Consider the following 19,815-nt stretch of genomic DNA (forward strand, 5'->3'; position numbering starts at 1 on the left):
TATTGGGCACCTACCCACCTGGGGAACTCATCTTTTAGTGTCATATCTTTTTGCCTTTTCATATTATTCATGGGTTTTCCAAGACAAGAATATCGAAATGGTTTGCCATCCCCTTCTCCACTGGACTATGTTTTGTCAGAACTCTCCGCCACAACCGATCCATCTTGGGTGGCCCTACATGGCATGGCTCAGAGTTTCATTGAGTTAGACAAGGCTGTTGTCCGTGTGATCAGATTGGTTAGTTTTCTATGACTCTGGTTTTCATTCTGTCTTTCCTCTGATAGATAACGTAAGAGTCTTACAGAAGCCGCTTGATGGGAGACACTGACTGTGGGGGAAATTTGGTCTTGTTCTCATGGGTGGGGCCATGCTCAGTAAATTTTTAATCTTTATACCAGTAAATCTTTAATCAGTTATAATCAGTGCATAACTGATATAAAACACTATGTGAAGACAAGTCTTAGAAAAGGGTCTAGTTGACACAATGTAAAAGAAAGTGATGGGATGATGGACCTAGTAAGTGCCTGAAAGTACTTCACTTCGCTTTTCTAAATGTGCCCTGTCAAAGTATAGGGAGTAAACTCAAAAAGGCTTAAGTTAGTAGATACCCAATGAAGTAGAATATTTATCTTCACATTCTTGAGCTGCAGATCATTCAGCCTTATGAAACACCACCAACTCTGTCTCCCAACATGCCTCAGCCCCTCAGAATAGGGATTCCATCTTAATGAGCAGGGCACATCATCTGTCAACAGGATGGCTAAGTGGTAACATGGTAACATCCTCTCCCAGAACCCAAGGAGCAGAACACTCTGGTGCCATTTGGGTAAGATGTATCGCTTGGCTCAGAGGTCAAGAGATTTTACACACTACTCAACTTGAGAGGAATAAATGATATCTGTGGGCAAAAAAAAAAAAAGTCACCTGTCATTTCAATAAACAAAGAATATTGTCCACCATCAAGCCATCAACCACTGCAGCCACCCTAGCCAGTGTACCCTGAGGGGAATTTAGGATGCAGAAAAACAGGATACTGACTCTCAGTAGTGAAGATGCATATCCAGGAAATATTTCAATGAGCCCAGACCCTTGTATATTCCTGTACATAGAGAAGCACTGAATTCACTAACTTGAGATGTCTGTTTTTTGTGACTAGCAGTAATCTTCTGACATTCAACTACACATTCAAGGGATTTTCTTTTTTTTGTTGTTGTTGTTTTGATTGTTTTTTCCTGCAAAAAAAAAATGCTATATATCCTGGTTTCTCCCTTACCTCTTCAGAACAGTTCTTCATACACACCTGAGAGGCTTTCTCCTAGGGTATGGTCTTCAGTAAGGTCTGCAAATAAAATAGCACACAACTTTTAAAATGTGTGCTTTTCTTCAGTTGAAAGATCTGTGTATCCTTGGTCCAGTCCAATTCAGCCTCAACATTTCCTGTTTTGGTGCTTGAAGAGCCATTGCAGAGGGGAGGCACCTGGCTTAGAGCAGGGTGCTAGAGGGTTGCATCCCCAACCTTTATATTTTCTGGAAAGAGGATTCAAGGGGCATTAATCTAAACAATACTGTTGACCAAAGCATTGACTTTGTTGTTGCTTAGTCACAAAGTCATGTCCAACTTTTTGGTGACCCTGTGGATGTAGCCCACCAGGCTCCTCTGTCTGTGGGATTTTCCAGGTAAGAATATTGGAGTGGGTTGCCATTTCCTTTTTCAGGGTATCTTCCTGACCCTTTAGCTTATAGCCAAATGTAGAAAGGAGGAGGAGAAAGGGGAAAGTATGATTCATATATATTCCTTATGGAATGTGATTTTAAAACTAAAATATCTAGACTATATTCTATACTTAAATTAGTGAAAGCAACATAGTGTTTGCTCCTACTTCAGTTGCAATATCACTTTTAATCAAAGGAATCAGAAATCATATATTCTAATGAGGATATATAAATCAGTTACCTTAGAAAGCTAGGTAGTGCTTTCCTGCATTCCTTCACTTATTTTACCTATTAAATTTTGAGATTTACTTCTCTGGAGATTTCTTTCTCTTATACATGTGAATCCTTAGTCTCTAACAAATGATTTAATACAAAGTAGGCAGGGTGGCAAAACATACGTACTCAAGAGTCAGATGCTCAAATTCTGATGTTAAAATCAAGTTCAAATCCCAGCTTTGTAACCCAGCAGAGTGAATCTAGTCATATTTCCTATAGTCTTTTCATCTGTAAAATGGGGCTAATAACTGTCCATACCTCATGTACTTGATATAAATATATAAAAATAAAGCATATAAAATACTAAGCATTGCCTTTAACAAAGAAAATATTCAATAAGTATTGACTTCTGCTATAATAGGGGTTCAATTTATATACATAAAAAAATAATAAAATAAAAGATTTAAAAAAAAGAAGCAAAAAAAAAAAAAAAAGAAACACACATACACGTCAGTTATAATTTCTTTGTTAGGGCATTATTGGGGCTCTTACTAGAATAATCTGGATATCCTAACTCCCATTCTCCCAAACGACCTCAATGTGTAGTTTTGGTGGGATTTAATACATAGAGACAACTGAAAATCAGTGAAATCTAAACACAGTGTCTATGAACTTACTGACTGTAATTAACTCTAATTATATTCTTTATAATCATAATATCTTTCACAGTGCGTAGCACTTAACTCCAGTATTTTATTAATGAGTAGGATGTTTGTTAAATAAATCATGTAATATAAATATAGTAGGTGAAGAAGCAATTTAGGGTTAGGGTTACCCAACTTAGCTTCCGGACTCTATTAGAATGCTCTCAAAGGGTGAAGAGATGTAACCCTATAAAGTGCATGTAGAAACAATTCCTCAAGCTATCCTTAAGTGCTCCTAGGCTGGACATTTTTCATGCTTTCTGGTTTCCCATCACATTTTGGATGCTTTTCCCATGTGTATTGGTTTCTCATTGCTTCTGTAACAATTTATTATAACCTTGGTGGCTTTAAACAATACAAATACATTATTTTAATAGTTTTGGAGCTCAGGAGTCTGAAATGAGTGTCAGGAGGCTAAAATCAAGGTGCCAGTAGACTGATGTCCCTTTTTCAGGCTCCAAGAGCAGATTTGCTTCCTTGCTTTTTCAGCTACTTGGAGACCATTAGCATTGATTTAGTAATAGCTCACAGTTCTCTTTCTCCATCTCCAAAGTGTACCATTCCAACCTCAGTTTCAGTCATTCTATCCCCTTTTTCTCACTCTGATCTTCCTGCCTCCTTCTCTTAAGTGCCCTTATGATTACACTAGTCTCACATGGATAACCTAGGAAAATCTTCCCATCTCAAGAGCCATAGCTTATCACATTTTCAAAGTCCCTTTTACCATGTAAGGTAACATATTCACAGGATCCCAAGATTAGGATGTAACACTTTTGAGAGGGGCCATTATTCAGCCAACCGACTATGTTTGGAGTACTTATTACCTCTTGGGTTCAATTCCACCGAGCTAGAATCCTGGACTTACTTTTGACAGGACACTGGGCTTCCCTGGTAGGTCAGCTGGTAAAGAATCTGCCTGCAATGTAGAAGGCTGGGTTCAATTGTTGGGTCAGGAAGTTCCCCTTGAAGAGGGAGAGGCTAACCACTACAGTATTCTTGAGCTTCCTTGGTGGTTCAGATGGTAAAGAATCTGCCTGCAGTGCGGGAGACCTGGGTTCAATCCCTGGGTTGGAAAGATCTCCCAGAGAAGGGAACGGCTACCCACTCCGGTATTCTGGCCTGGAAAATTCTATGGACAGAAGACCCTGACAGGCCACAGTCCATGGGGTTGGAAGGAGTTGGACATGACTTAGCAACTTTTACTTTCAAAGGCATGTGTCATATTCTGGCCAATCTCAGATGCCTGAGGTTTCAGTTCTGAAGTGAACAATAATAAGAAAGTAGGTCTTAAGTGAAATCCGTTTTCTGGAGAGACTGGCAGTAGACCTGTCCAGCTTTCTGAACCCCAGTGGTGTCTAGTGACTAGTTCACATGAGTGATGGGATCTAGCTGTTTCTGCCCAGCAGTGGCAGGACCAGGGTTCTTTTCTAGAATAATTCCATAGCACAGTCTTGTAAATGTAGCCTCCAATTCCAATTATTTGGCCCTCCCAAAGTTTCAGTGACTATCGGCTTTAACAAATCTGTCTGCTTATACTAATTTTGAAAGGATCATTTACAACTAAGGATCCCAGTGGACACAACCTCCTGTCCTAGGTTGTAAGAAGAGCCTGCAGAGAGGCTGACAGAAGTGTCCCTAAAGAATATAATAACATTTCTAAGAATTTGTCCATTTCTTCCACGTTGTCCATTTTATTGGCATACAACTGCTGCTAGTAGTCTCTTATGATCCTTTGTATTTCTGTGTTGTCTGTTGTGATCTCTCCATTTTCATTTCTAATTTTATTGATTTGATTTTTCTCTCTTTGCTTCTTGATGAGTCTGGCTAATGGTTTGTCAATTTTATTTATCCTTTCAAAGAACCAGCTTTTGGCTTTGTTGATTTTTGCTATGGTCTCTTTTGTTTCTTTTGCATTTATTTCTGCCCTAATTTTTAAGATTTCTTTCCTTCTACTAACTCTGGGGTTCTCCAATTCTTCCTTTTCTAGTTGCTTTAGGTGTAGAGTTAGGTTATTTATTTGACTTTTTTCTTGTTTCTTGAGGTATGCCTGTATTGCTATGAACTTTCCTCTTAGCACTGCTTTTATAGTGTCCCACAGGTTTTGGGTTGTTGTGTTTTCATTGTCATTAGTTTCTATGCATATTTTGATTTCTTTTTTGATTTCTTCTGTGATTTGTTGGTTATTCAGAAGTGTGTTGTTCATCCTCCATATGTTGGAATTTTTAATAGTTTTTCTCCTGTAATTGAGATCTAATCTTAATGCATTATGGTCAGAAAAGATGCTTGGAATGATTTCGATTTTTTTGAATTTATCAAGTTTAGATTTATGGCCCAGGATGTGATCTATCCTGGAGAAGGTTCCATGAGCACTTGAAAAAAAGGTGAAACTCATTGTTTTGGGGTGAAATGTCCTATAGATATCAATTAGGTCTAACTGATCTAATGTTTCATTTAAAGTTTGCGTTTCTTTGTTAATTTTCTGTTTAGTTGATCTGTCCATAGGTGTGAGTGGGGTATTAAAGTCTCCCACTATTATTGTGTATTTGTTGACTTCCCCTTTCATACTTGTTAGCATTTGTCTTACATATTGCAGTGCTCCTATATTGGGTGCATATATATTTATAATTGTTATATCTTCTTCTTGGATTGTTCCTTTGATCATTATGTAGTGGCCTTCTTTGTCTCTTTTCACAGCCTTTGTTTTAAAGTCTATTTTATTGGATATGAGTATTGCCACTCCTGCTTTCTTTTGGTCTCTATTTGCGTGGTGTATCTTTTTCCAGCCCTTCACTTTCAGTCTGTATGTGTCCCTTGTTTTGAGGTGGGTCTCTTGTAAGCAGCATATAGATGGGTCTTGTTTTTGTATCCATTTGGCTAGTCTTTGTCTTTTGGTTGGGGCATTCAACCCATTTACGTTTAGGGTAATTACTGATAAGTGTGATCCCACTACCATTTACTTTATTGTTTTGGGTTCGAGTTTATACACCCTTTTCGTGTTCCCTGTCTAGAGGATATCCTTTAGAATTTGTTGGAGAGCTGGTTTGGTGGTGCTGAATTCTCTCAGCTTTTGCTTGTCTGTAAAGCTTTTGATTTCTCCTTTGTATTTGAATGAGATCCTTGCTGGGTACAGTAATCTGGGCTGTAGGTTATTGTCTTTCATCACTTTAAGTATGTCTTGCCATTCCCTCCTGGCCTGAAGAGTTTCTATTGACAGATCAGCTGTTATCCTTATGGGAATCCCCTTGTGTGTTATTTGTTGTTTTTCCCTTGCTGCTTTGAATATTTGTTCTTTGTGTTTGATCTTTGTTAATTTGATTAATATGTGTCTTGGGGTGTTTCGCCTTGGGTTTATCCTATTTGGAACTCTCTGGGTTTCTTGGACTTGGGTGATTATTTCCTTCCCCATTTTAGGGAAGTTTTCAACTATAATCTCAAGGATTTTCTCATGATCTTTCTTTCTGTCTTCTTCTTCTGGGACTCCTATAATTCGAATGCTGGAGCGTTTCATATTGTCCTGGAGGTCTCTGAGATTGTCCTCGTTTCTTTTAATTCGTTTTTCTTGTTTCCTCTCTGATTCATTTATTTCTACCATTCTATCTTCTATTTCACTAATCCTATCTTCTGCCTCCGTTATTCTGCTATTTGTTGCCTCCAGAGTGTTTCTGATCTCATTTATTGCGTTATTCATTATATTTTGACTCTTTTTTATTTCTTCTAGGTCCTTGTTAAACCTTTCTTGCATCTTCTCAATCCTTGTCTCTAGGCTATTTATCTGTGATTCCATTTTGATTTCAAGATTTTGGATCATTTTCACTATCAATATTCAGAATTCCTTCTCCGGTAGATTCCCTTTCTCTTCCTCTTTTGTTTGGTTTGGTGGGCAACTGTCCTGTTCCTTTACCTGCTGAGTATTCCTCTGTCTCTTCATCTTGGTTATATTGCTGCGTTTGGGGTGGCCTTTTTATATCCTGGTAATTTGTGGAGTTCTCTTTATTATGGAGCTTCCTCACTTTGGGTGGGGTTCTATCAGTGGCTTGTCAAGGTTTCCTGGTTAGGGAGGCTTGTGTTGGAGTTTTGGTGGGTGGAGCTGGGTTTCTTCTCTCTGGAGTGCAGTGGAGTGACCCGTAATGGGTTATGAGACATCAAAGGTTTTGGGATAATTTTGAGCTGCCTGTATATTGAAGCTCAGGGGAGTGTTCCTGTGTTGCTGGAGAATTTGCGTGGTATGTCTTGTTTTGGAACTTGTTGGCCCTTGGGTGGAGCTTGGTTTCGGTTCCCCTAAAGTCAGGAACAAGACAAGGGTGTCCACTTTCACCGCTACTATTCAACATAGTTCTGGAAGTTTTGGCCACAGCAATCAGAGCAGAAAAAGAAATAAAAGGAATATAAATTGGAAAAGAAGAAGTAAAACTCTCACTGTTTGCAGATGACATGATCCTCTACATGGTAAACCCTAAAGACTCCATCAGAAAATTACTTGAGCTCATCAATGAATATAGTAAAGTTGCAGGATATAAAATCAACACACAGAAATCCGTTGCATTCCTATACACGAATAATGAGAAAGTAGAAAAAGAAATTAAGGAAACAATTCCATTCACCATTGCAACAAAAAGAATAAAATACTTAGGAATATATCTACCTAAAGAAACTAAAGACCTATATATAGAAAATTATAAAACACTGATGAAAGAAATCAAAGAGTACACTAACAGATGGAGAAATATACCATGTTCGTGGATCGGAAGAATCAATATAGTGAAAATGAGTATACTACCCAAAGCAATTTACAAATTCAATGCAATCCCTATCAAACTACCAGCCACATTTTTCACAGAACTAGAAAAAATAATTTCAAGATTTGTATGGAAATACAAAAAAACTCGTATAACCAAAGCAATCTTGAGAAAGAAGAATGGAACTGGAGGAATCAACTTGCCTGACTTCAGGCTCTACTACAAAGCCACAGTCATCAAGACAGTATGGTACTGGCACAAAGACAGACATACAGATCAATGGAACAAAATAGAAAGCCCAGAGATAAATCCACACACATATGGACACCTTATCTTTGACAAAGGAGGCAAGAATATACAATGGAGTAAAGACAATCTCTTTAACAAGTGGTGCTGGGAAAACTGGTCAACCACTTGTAAAAGAATGAAACTAGATCACTTTCTAACACCGCACACAAAAATATCTCAAAATGGATTAAAGATCTAAATGTAAGATCAGAAACTATAAAACTCCTAGAGGAGAACATAGGCAAAACACTCTCAGACATAAATCACAGCAGGATCCTCTATGACCCACCTCCCAGAATTCTGGAAATAAAAGCAAAAATAAACAAATGGGATCTAATTAAAATTAAAAGCTTCTGCACAACAAAGGAAAATATAAGCAAGGTGAAAAGACAGCCTTCAGAATGGGAGAAAATAATAGCAAATGAAGCAACTGACAAACAACTAATCTCAAAAATACACAAGCAACTTATGCAGCTCAATTCCAGAAAAATAAACGACCCAATCAAAAACTGGGCCAAAGAGCTAAATAGACATTTCTCCAAAGAAGACATACGGATGGCTAACAAACACATGAAAAGATGCTCAACATCACTCATTATTAGAGAAATGCAAATCAAAACCACAATGAGGTACCACTTCACACCAGTCAGAATGGCTGCGATCCAAAAATCTGCAAGCAATAAATGCTGGAGAGGGTGTGGAGAAAAGGGAACCCTCCTACACTGTTGGTGGGAATGCAAACTAGTACAGCCACTATGGAGAACAGTGTGGAGATTCCTTAAAAAATTGCAAATAGAACTACCTTATGACCCAGCAATGCCACTGCTGGGCATACACACCGAGGAAACCAGAATTGAAAGAGACACATGTACCCCAATGTTCATCGCAGCACTGTTTATAATAGCCAGGACATGGAAACAACCTAGATGTCCATCAGCAGATGAATGGATAAGAAAGCTGTGGTACATATACACAATGGAGTATTACTCAGCCATAAAAAAGAATTCATTTGAATCAGTTTTGATGAGATGGATGAAACTGGAGCCGATTATACAGAGTGAAGTAAGCCAGAAAGAAAAACACCAATACAGTATACTAACACATATATATGGAATTTAGGAAGATGGCAATGATGACCCTGTATGCAAGATAGCAAAAAAGACACAGATGTGTATAACGGACTTTTGGACTCAGAGGGAGAGGTAGAGGGTGGGATGATTTGGGAGAATGGCATTCTAACATGTATACTACCATGTAAGAATTAAATCGCCAGTCTATGTCTGATGCAGGATACAGCATGCTTGGGGCTGGTGCATGGGGATGACCCAGAGAGATGTTATGGGGAGGGAGGTGGGAGGGGGGTTCATGTTTGGGAACACATGTAAGAATTAAAGATTTTAAAATTTAAAAAATAAAAAACTTTAAAAAAAAAGAATATTATAACAAATGATATTTTGGTGTATCTCTTAGATGCCAAGCTCTGAGTAAAATGTCCCTGAAGAAATGCAGTGAAGTCATTCTAACTAAGAGTCAGTAACACCATCCATTGTAATAGGTGTGAGGAGGAGGAGGATGGAAAGAGAATAATCTATGTGGCCCTACTCCTAAACTTTGCCAATCTAAACAGATGGATACTAATGCTGTTTGTGAAGGGATGAGAAAAGAGATTCTGACTATTGATACTGGTCAGCATGGATGCGTCCTTTGGTGATTTTCAAAACACTTTATTGCATTAGATGTTTATAGTAAATTAAATAGTCTGGGCATATTCATTAGTTTAGAAAGCAAAACCATACCTGACTTAAGACTTCTTTTCACCTATGCCATTCTCATCCCTTCATTATTTATAGCTTACTCACCCAGGCCCTTGGTTCATCTCTGTAGGACAGGGTGATCTTTATTTTTCAAAATAATGTTTGTTTGTTTGTTTTTCATTTGTTCTGTGTCTGGGCCTTCTGTCGACTCTAGCAGTTAGTAGCTGGGTGACTTGGACCAGTCACTTAATCTCTATGAGGTTAAAATGCCAACATTACACCCCCAAGCAGGTTTGTAAAGAAGACTGAATAAGTGTGTGGTGTGGTGTGGTGTGGTGTGGTGTGGTTCAAGAACTGAATAAGTGTGATGTGTGGTGTGGCGTGGTTCAAGGTCTGAATTCAGAAAAATGGTGATTACATCTTATCAGCAGTACATCCTCAGCAAGTCAACCTGGGTGCCTCTGTCTTCTCTCAATAAAATGGGAGACAGGTAAGAATTTATAATATTAAACGATTAAATGAAATAACAGATGGAGAGCTCTGCACAGTGCCTATTAGCTACTAATACTGTAAACAGGTAAGTAGATGTTTGGAGAGAATTAAAGAGTTATGAAATGAGAGAATGAAATCAACTTAATGTTTTCACACACCCTCCCCCACCACCCTCCTTAATACAGTCTCTAGTGATCCAAAATGCTCTGGAAACAAACATTTCAAAGCTGCTAAGATTGACAGAGGTCAGATCCATGGCTGTCTGAGTTTAAAAATAGGAGAGAGAGTGACTGCTTAGGAGAACAAGGAAATCCGGGGGATAATGGAAATGTTCTATCTTTATTGTGGCAGTTGCTATATGACTGCTTTTTCTAAATTCATCAAACAGTAGATTTAAAATGAGTGTATTTTATATATTACACTCCAATAAAGTTGATTTTAATTATTATATCACATGCACTCTATAGAGTAGAGGTTAAGAAAGGTTTTTTGTTTTTGTTTGTTTGTTTTGTTTTGTTTTTTGTTTTTTTGTTTTTTTTTTCCCGTGAAGAGACAGATAGCAAATACTTTAGACTTTGCCAGCCATAGGCACTACTCCACTCTGCTGTTATAGTTCCAAAGAAGTTACAGACAAAATAATAAATAAATGTGTGGCTGTGTTTCAATAGAATTTTATTTATGGTCTGAAATTTGGTTTCATATAATTTTATATATTACAAAATATTACTGTTCTTTTGATTTTCCTCCCAACCATTTAAAAATGTAAAACTCATCCTTAGCTCTGGGCCTTGTAAAAGCAGACAACAGAGTGGATTTGGTCCATGGGCCATTGTTTGACAAGCCCTGTTCTATAACTCAAGAGTCTCTGTCAAGCAGTATCTTGACATCTTTTTTAGGGTCTTATCAGTGCAAATGCTATTGTCTAAGAGAGTGGGAATCTAGCTCCTGTGAGTTCTGTGGGTTCCCTCTCAGAACCCACATCCTTTGTGGTTAGGCTAAGCCACTGCTTCCTTTGACTTCAATTTCCCCAAATGTCCAAGGAGGACAACTTTCTCCCAGAGGCCCACAAAGCTCAATCAGCTTTTTCCTTGGCAGAAAATGTTTTATCCAAGTACAGCAACTGATCATGACTCAGGTTATATGTCTGGCCTGGCTCAATTATCAGGAGGAAAGGTTTGATTTTTCAGGTTGTCATTCCCAAATTTGCTTATCTTTTCAAGTGATGTTCTTATTTCTGAATGTGCTCTGACATTCACAGTCCCAAAAGAAGAGCACTATTATTTTAAACAACTGGCAGAAGAACAGTAGTCTCAAAGCTTCCTCCTTCTCTGCCAAGCTGACATCCCTAGCACCAACCATCCCTTAGGGGAGGCTTCCCCTGAGAATATTTACCTGGTCAGGGCTAGAACTATTCCAAGTTCCTCTGACAGCAAAGGGAGGCTTAAAAATCGAAAGCAGCACCATCTGAGATTTCTTTTTTTGGTTACTGACATTCGCACAAGCTTAAGGAACCTCTTTGGGTAGTAAAAACTGCCAATACATCCACAAAATTCAAAATGATTTTGGAGTTTCTAAAGTCTCAAGGTTTCAAGAAAATATTTTTTTAATATTTCATCTAAAATTTAGAGACAATAGAGTCAGATGGCAGAGTAGAAGGCCATGAGTTCACCCCTTCTTACAAAAACACCAAAATCCTAAATGCTGAACAACCATCAACAGGAAACAAACAAACAAACAAACTTTTTAAACAATACGAAGGGCACAATCACAATAAAATCAACTCTCATACCTGCTGGGAGGGTAACCCACAAATTCAAAATAATTATACCACAGACATTATCCTGTAAGAGTAAAAATCCTGAGCCTCCTGTGAGGCTTCCCAGCCTGCGACTTTGACAATGGGAGCAGGAGCCCCCAGAGAATCTGGCTTTGAAGACTACAGGCATTTTATCACAGGAATTCCACAGGACTGGAGGAAATAGAAACTCCACCCTCTGAGGGTGCATACAAGGTCTAGTGCACACCAGAACCCAGGGAAAAAAGAAGTGACCTCATTATAGACTGGGCCAGAGTTACCTGCCAGGATTGGAGGGTCTCCTGCAGAGGTAGGGGGTGGCTGTGGCTTAGCATGGGGACAAAGACACTGCAGCAGCAATTTTGGTGAGTACTCATTGGCATGAGCCCTCCTAGAGAATATTTCATCCACAAGACCTGGCCCCACACAACAGCCTGTAGGCTTCAGGCTGAGACAGCTCAAGGCAAATAACAAACAGTGTGGGGACACAGCCCCACTCACTCAATAGGTATGTGGCTTAAAGTCTTCCTGACCACAGCCCTGCCCGCCAGAGGGACAAGACCCCGTTCCACCCATCAGGAAACTTATACTAGCCTCTTAGACAGCCTCAGCCACCAGAGGGCAGACAGCAGAAACAAGATGAACTACAATCCTGCAGCCTGTGGAAAAGAAACCACAACCACAGAATGTTAGACAAAATGAGATGGCAGAGGAATGTGTCTCAGGTGAAGGAACACCTGGATAAAACCCCAGAAGAACAACTCAGTAAAGTGGACATAGACAATCTACTGGAAAAAGAATTGAGAGTAATGATAGCAAAGATGATCCAAGATCTTGAAAAAAGAATAGGACACAGGGAAGATACAGAAATGTTTAACAAAGAGTTAGAAGAACTAAAGAACAAACAGAGGTGCATAATACAACAGCAGAAATAACAAATACACTGCAAGGAATCGATAGCAGACTAAGTGAGGTGAAAGAATGAATAAGGGAGATGGAATAAGGAGTGGCAGAAATCACAGCTGCAGAACAGATTAAAGGAAAAAAAATGAAAGGAAACAAAGACAATCTCAAAGGCCTCAGGACAACATTTCAAACACACCAACATTCATATTATATACATCTCAGAAGGAGAGAGATAGGACCTAAGAAAATATATGAAGGGATAATAGCTGAAAACTTCCTTAAAATGGGAAAGGAAATAGTCATCCAAGTTCAGGAAGTGCAGAGAGTCCCAGGCAGGATAAACCCAACGAGAAACACATCAAAACACAGAGTAATCAAACTGACAAAAGTTAAAAGACAAAGATATTAAAAGCAACAGGGGAAAAGCAACAAATAATATAAAAGGGAACTCCCATAATGTTATCAGCTGATTTCTCAGCAGAAACTCTGCAACTCAGAAGGGTGTGGCACACCATACTTAAGTGATGAAAAGGAAGAACCTACAATCCAGAATACTTGAAGATGGTCCCAAAATGGCAGAGGAATAGTATGGGGAGACCACTTTCTCCCCAACAAATTCATCAAAAGATCATTTGAATGCTAAGTAACTTACACAAAACAACTTCTGAACGCTGGCTGAGGACACCAGGCTCCAAGAAAGGCAACTCAATCTCTTCAAAAGGAGGTAGAACAAAATATAAAAGACAAAAACTGACAGAAAAGATTTAGGGATGGAGACATCCTGGGGAGGGAGTTGTGATGGAGGAGAAGTCTTCATACAGAAGGAAACTCTCTCACATGAATGTCTTTGGGGAGTTTCAGGATCTCAGAAGGCAACAAAACAGGGAGGGGAAAAAACACACACAGAGACAGAATACATGCCTAACCATAACTGCCAGCAAAGAAGTGACCTTGCATCTTGCATCTGCCACCAGCAAGTGAGGGCTGGGCAGAGAGGTGTGGGCTACATCATGAGTCCTTAGCATAAGGACTGGGCCTCAATGCCCTGAGAACAATCTGAGGGAGCTAATATGAGATAGCAACCCAATTCATGAGATCACCAGAGAGACCAAAAAAAAAAAAAAAAAGATTTTTCCACAAAAGGCTCTACAGCCTCACTATGACCCCTGGTGTGCTCACAGAACAAAGCACTGAGTGAATACCAAAGGACAGAAAGCCAGTTGCCATATAGGGCCCTCCCTCCCTGGAGGCAGAGAGGGAGGCGTGTAACAGTCGAGCTGAAAGGCAAGGGGCTACTGCAATCTTGGCCCCAGAGACCGCATCTTCTACCAAACTGTGACCAGACTCTCAGTTGCTAACCATGTCTTCCTGGAATGCTGGATGGTTGAAATCTGTCAAGAATGTCATAGCTTGAGATCAACTCCCCAGAAGAGACACATGGCACACCAGGGGCTGTGTTCTCGCAGCACACCTGGGAAACTGAGAGGCCAGGACCAGGCAAGTGAATAAGATGCATGGCCCACCACGGAAGGTGCACTCAACAACCACCTCGTTGCCTAAGCTGCTTGGACCTGGGAAGGGCACAAAATGCACAACGCATCTGGGTCTGCCCTTGCAAAGCACCCGAGAACATGAGTAGCTTAGACCTGGGAAGTGCACGAATCACAGAGCCCACTTAGTACAGTGCCCTTGAAGAGCACCCTGGAGCCTGAGCAGTGTAGACTCAGGAAGTACACGGTGTCTTAGGCAGTGACAAGCCCACTGTAATCCATCCACTGCAAACACTTCCCACTAATGCCAGCGGTACTTGTTTGGAGTGTCCCTACCTCCCCACAACACAACTGAATAAGTGAGCTTAAATTAATGGCTACCTTTGCTCCCTTGTGTCAGGGAAGAAATCAGACACTGAAGAGACTTGAAAACAGAGGAAATCAAAATAAAGAAAGAAGGGGGAACCACTTTGGAAGTAACACAGGCAAAATATTAAAACACCCTATATTTAATGCTGGAAATATTTGAGGGGAACCTAAAGACCTTGAGAACAAGTAAAAGCTGAAACAAGAGACTATCTGACATTGAAATGACCCCCCCAGTGCCTACAGCAGCTCCAGTGAAATTCCTAGTTATATTTATACTATTATGTTTTTAATTTTAAAAAATGTTCTTTATTATTCCTTTAACTTTCATTTTTATAGCCAACTATTACCTTTCAAAAAAAAAAAAAAAACTACTTTAGAAAACAAATTCCAAGTATTTTTTTCATTATTGTGATTGAATATATTCTCTATTTTTTATATTGTATTTTTGAGAGTCTAACCTCTATTCTAGGTTTTTAATCTTTGCTATTTGATACTTGTTATCAAATTTGTACTTTGAAGAATCTAATCTTCAGTATCTATTTTCGCTTAGGGATTTAATTACTGGTTTGATTGCTCCCTCCCCTTTTGACTCTCCCTTTTCTCCTCCAGGTAACCTCTATCTCCTTTCTCCCTCTTCTCTTCTCTTCTCCACATAACTCTGTGAATCTCTCTGGATGTTCCAGACTATGGAGAACACTTAGGGATCAGATTACTGGCTAGATTGCTCTCTCCCCATTTGACTCTCCCTTTTCTCCTCCTGATCACCTCTATCTTCCTCCTCCCTTTTCTCTTCTGTATCTAACTGTGTGAATCTCTCTGGGTGATCCTGGCCCCTCTTCTCTATATAGGTCTGTGACTCTCTCTAGGTGTTCCTGGTTGTGGAGAATTGTTTCACCAATAAACCTAGGGATTTTATCTTCTATGCTGTATGGATGGAAAAGTCTTGAGGTTACTGTAAGAGAAGGACTGAAAGCCAGAGGCAGGAGGCCTAATTCCAAAACTTTAGAACATCAGAGAACTCCTGACCAGGGAACATTAATAGACAAGAGCTCACCCAAAAGTCTATACACCTACACTGAAACCAAGCTCGACCCAAGATCCAACAAGATCCAGTGAAAACACACCACACTAATTCTCTAGCAAAACAGGAACACAACCATGAACATTAAAAGATGGCCTGTCCAAATTCATGTTAAACTCAAGGGCACCCCAAAATTTACTACTGGATATTTCATTGCACTCCAGAAAGAAGAGATCCAGTTCCATACAACAGAAAACAGGCACAAGCTCCCCCAACAAGGAAACCTTGACAAGCCATTAGTCCAACTCCATCCACAGGGAGCAGACTCCACAATTAAGAGGAACCACAAACTTCAAGACTGCATAAGGGCACCCCAAACACAGCAATCTAAACAAAATGAAAAGGCAGAGAAATATTCAGCAGGTGAAGGAACATGATAAAAACCCACAAAAAAAAACAAAAAACAAAAAAAACAAAAAAACAAAAAAAAAAACAAATCAAAAGACGAGGAAATATGGAGTCTACCTGAAAAAGAATTCAGAATAATAATAGTAATTGAAAGTGAAAGTGAAGTCGCTAAATTGTGTCTGACTCTTTGCAACCCCATGGACTGTAGTCTACCAGGCTCCTCTGTCCATGGGATTCTCCAGGCAAGAGTACTGGAGTGGGTTGCCATTTCCTTCTCCAGGGGATCTTCCCAACCCAGGGATCGAACCTGGGTCTCCTGCATTCCAGGCAGATACTTTAACCTCTGAGCCACCAGGGAAGTCCAATGATAGTAAAGATGACCCAAAATCTTAAAAAAAAAAAAAGGAGTTACAGATAAATAGCCTAGAGACAAGGATTAAGAAGATGCAAGAAATACTTAATAAGGACCTAGAAGAAAAAAAGAAGAGTCAAATCAAAAATGAATAATGCAATAACTGAGATCAAAAGCACTCTGGAGGGAACCAAAGGTAGAATAACTCAGGTAGAAGAGAGGATAAGTGAAATGGAACATAGAAAGATGGAAATAAATGAAGCAGAGAGAGAGAAAAAAAAAAGAATACAAAGAAATGAGGACAACCTCAGAGAACTCTGGGACAATGTTAAATGCCCCAAAATTCAAATCGTAAGTGTCCCAGAGAAGACAAAAAGAAAGGGCATGAGAAAATACTGGAGGAGATAATAGTCGCAAACTTACCTAATATAGGGAAGGAAATAGCCACCCAAGTCCAAGAAACCCAGAGAGTCCCAAATAGGATAAATCCAAGGCAAAACACCCCAAGACACATATTAATCAAACTAACATAACAAAGATCAAACACAAAGTGCAAATATTAAAAGCAGCAAGGGTAAAGCAAAAAATAATATGCAAGGGGATTCCCATAAGGATAAAGGCTGATCTTTCAATAGAAACTCTTTACCCCAGAAGGGAATGGCAGGATATACGTAAAGTGAAGAAAGAGAAAAACCTACAACCAAGATTACTCTACCCAGCAAGGATCTCATTCAGATATGAAGGAGAAATCAAAAGTTTTATAGACAAGCAAAAGCTGAGAGAATTCAGCACCACCAAATCAGATTTCCAACAAATGCTAAATTATGTTCTCTAGACAGGAAACACAGGAAAGGTTTTGAAAAATGAACCCAAACTAACAAAGTAAATGGTAATGGGATCACACTTATCAACGATTATCTTAAATCTAAATGGGTTAAATGTGGAAACCAAAAGACAAAGTCTGTCTGATTGGATACAAAAACAAGACTTCTGTATATGCTGTCTACAAGAGACCCATTTCAAACCTAGGGACACAAACAGACTGAAAGTGAAGGGCTGGAAAATATATAATCCATGCAAGTGAAGTGAAAGTTACTCAGTCGTGTCCTACTCTTTGTGACCCCATGCACTATACAGTCCATGGAATTCTCCAGGCCAGAATACTCAAGTGGGTAGCCTTTCCCTTCTCCAGAGAATCTTCCCAACTCAGGGATTAAAGCCAGGTCTCCTGCATTGCAGGCAGATTCTTTGCCTGCTGAGCCACAAGGGATCCCAAGAATATTAGAGTGGGTAGCCTATCCCTTCTCCAGCAGATCTTCCCGACCCAGGAATCAAACTGGGGTCTCCTGTATTTCTGGTGGATTCTTTACCAACTGAGCTATGAGGGAAGCCCATGAAAAGGGGGGACCAAAAGAAAGCAGGAGTAGCAATACTCATATCAGACAAAACAACTTTGAAATAAAGACTGTGACAAGAGAAAAAGAAGGACATGACATAATGATCAAAGGATCAATCCAATAAGAAGATTTAACAATAATAAATATTTATGCACCCAACATAAGAGCACTGAACGTAAAAGCATGACATAATGATCAAAGGATCAATCCAAGAAGAAGATATAACAATTATAAATATTTATACATCCAACATAAGAGTGCCTCAATATGTAAGGCAAATTCTAACAAGTATGAAAGGGGAAATTAACAATAACACAATAATAGTGGGAGATGTTAATATGCCACTGACACCTATGGATAGATCAACTAAACAGACAATTAACAAGGAAACACAAACTTTAAATGATACAATAATGGACCAGTTAGACCTAACTGATATGCATAGGGCATTTCACTCAAAAACAATGGAATTCACCTTTTTTCATAGTGCACATGGGACATTCTCCAGGATAGATCACATTCTATGCCATAAATCTGGCCTTGTAAATTTTTAAAATTTGCAACCATTTAAAGCATATTTTCTGATCACAATGCAGAGATTAGATGCCAACTAGAGGAAAAAAACACTATTAAAAATACAAACATATGGAGGCTAAACAACATGCTCCTGAATAACCAACAGATCATAGAGGAAATTACAAAGGAAACAAAACTATGCACAGAAACTAATGAAAATGAAAACACCACAACCCACAACCCCTGGGATCCAGTAAAAGCAGTGTTAAGATGGAGATTCACAGCAATACAAACCTACCTCAAGACACAAGAGAAACATCAAATAACAACCTAACTTTACATCTAAACCAACTAGAAAAAGAGGAAATGAGGAAACCCAAAGTTAGCAGAAGGAAAGAAATCATAAAAATCAGAGCAGAAACAAACGAAAGAGAAACTAAGGAGACTATGAAAGTGAAAGTGACATCGCTCAGTCGAGTCTGCCTCTTTGCGACCCCATGGGCTGTAGCCTACCAGGCTCCTCTGTCCATGGGATTTTCCAGGCAATAGTACTGGAGTGGATTGCCATTTCCACCTCCAGGGGGTCTTCCTGACCCAAGGATCGAACCCGGGTCTCCCACATTGTAGACAGACGCTTTAACATCTGAGCCACCAGGGAAGTCCTTATAGGAGAAGGAGACTATAGAAAAAATCAACAAGTTAAAAGCTGACTCTTTGAGAAGATAAATAAACTGGACAAACCATTATCAGGCTCATCAAGAAAAAAAAAAGTGACAAGAATCAAGTCAATAAAATTAGAAATAAAAATGGAGAAATCACAATACACAACACAGAACTACAAAAGACCATAAGAGACTACTATGAGCACTTATATGCCAATAAAATAGACAAATTGGAAGAAATAGACAAATTCTTGGAAAAGAATAACCTTCCAAAAATGAAAAAGGAAGAAAGAAAATCTTAACAGACACATCACAAGAACAGAAATCAAAGCTTCTGATATTATTTCAGCAATCAAAGCTTGCTGATCACAAGCACAGAAATCAAAGCAATAAAAAATCTTCCAACAAACAAAAGCCCAGGTCCAGATGGCTTCACAGGTGAATTCTTCCAAAAATTTAAAGAGCCAACACCTATCCTACTCAAACTCTTCCAGAAAATTGAAGAGGAAGGTAAACACCCAAACACATTCTACGAGTCCAACATATTCCTAATACCAAAACCAGACAAAGATGCCACACGAAAAAACAAAACTACAGGCCAATATCACTGATAAACATAGATGCAAAAATCTGCAGTAAAATTCTAGCAAACAGAATCCAAAAACATATTAAAAACATCATACACCACGACCAAGTGGGCTTTATCCCAAGGCTGGAAGGATTCTTCAATATTCACGAATCAATCAATGTGATACCATATTAACAAATTGAAAAATAAAAACCATATAAGTATCTCAATAAAGGAAGAGAAAGCCTTTGACAAAATTCAACACCCATTTCTGATTAAAATGTTTCAGAAAGCAGGCATAAAAGAAACATTCCTAAACATAATGAAAGCCATATACAACAAACCCACAGGAAATATCCTCAATGGTAAAAAATTGAAAGCATTTCCTCTAAAATCAGGAACAAAAAAAAAGTGGTCAGGTCCACTCT

At 39.0% G+C, this 19,815-nt stretch overlaps 1 protein-coding gene and 1 non-coding gene across 4 annotated transcripts in view; both read right to left on the reverse strand.

Moving 5' to 3' along the window:
• Nucleotides 1-19,815, reverse strand: part of CA10 (carbonic anhydrase 10) — an 836,053-nt gene that overhangs the window by 796,380 nt on the left and 19,858 nt on the right. The gene's annotated exons all lie outside the window — the stretch shown is intronic.
• Nucleotides 16,179-16,250, reverse strand: TRNAS-GGA (transfer RNA serine (anticodon GGA)). The gene has a single exon. It is a non-coding gene; the product is annotated as a tRNA-Ser (tRNA).

This window comes from Ovis canadensis, chromosome 11, assembly GCF_042477335.2.
Source record: "Ovis canadensis isolate MfBH-ARS-UI-01 breed Bighorn chromosome 11, ARS-UI_OviCan_v2, whole genome shotgun sequence".
Lineage (NCBI taxonomy): Eukaryota > Metazoa > Chordata > Mammalia > Artiodactyla > Bovidae > Ovis > Ovis canadensis.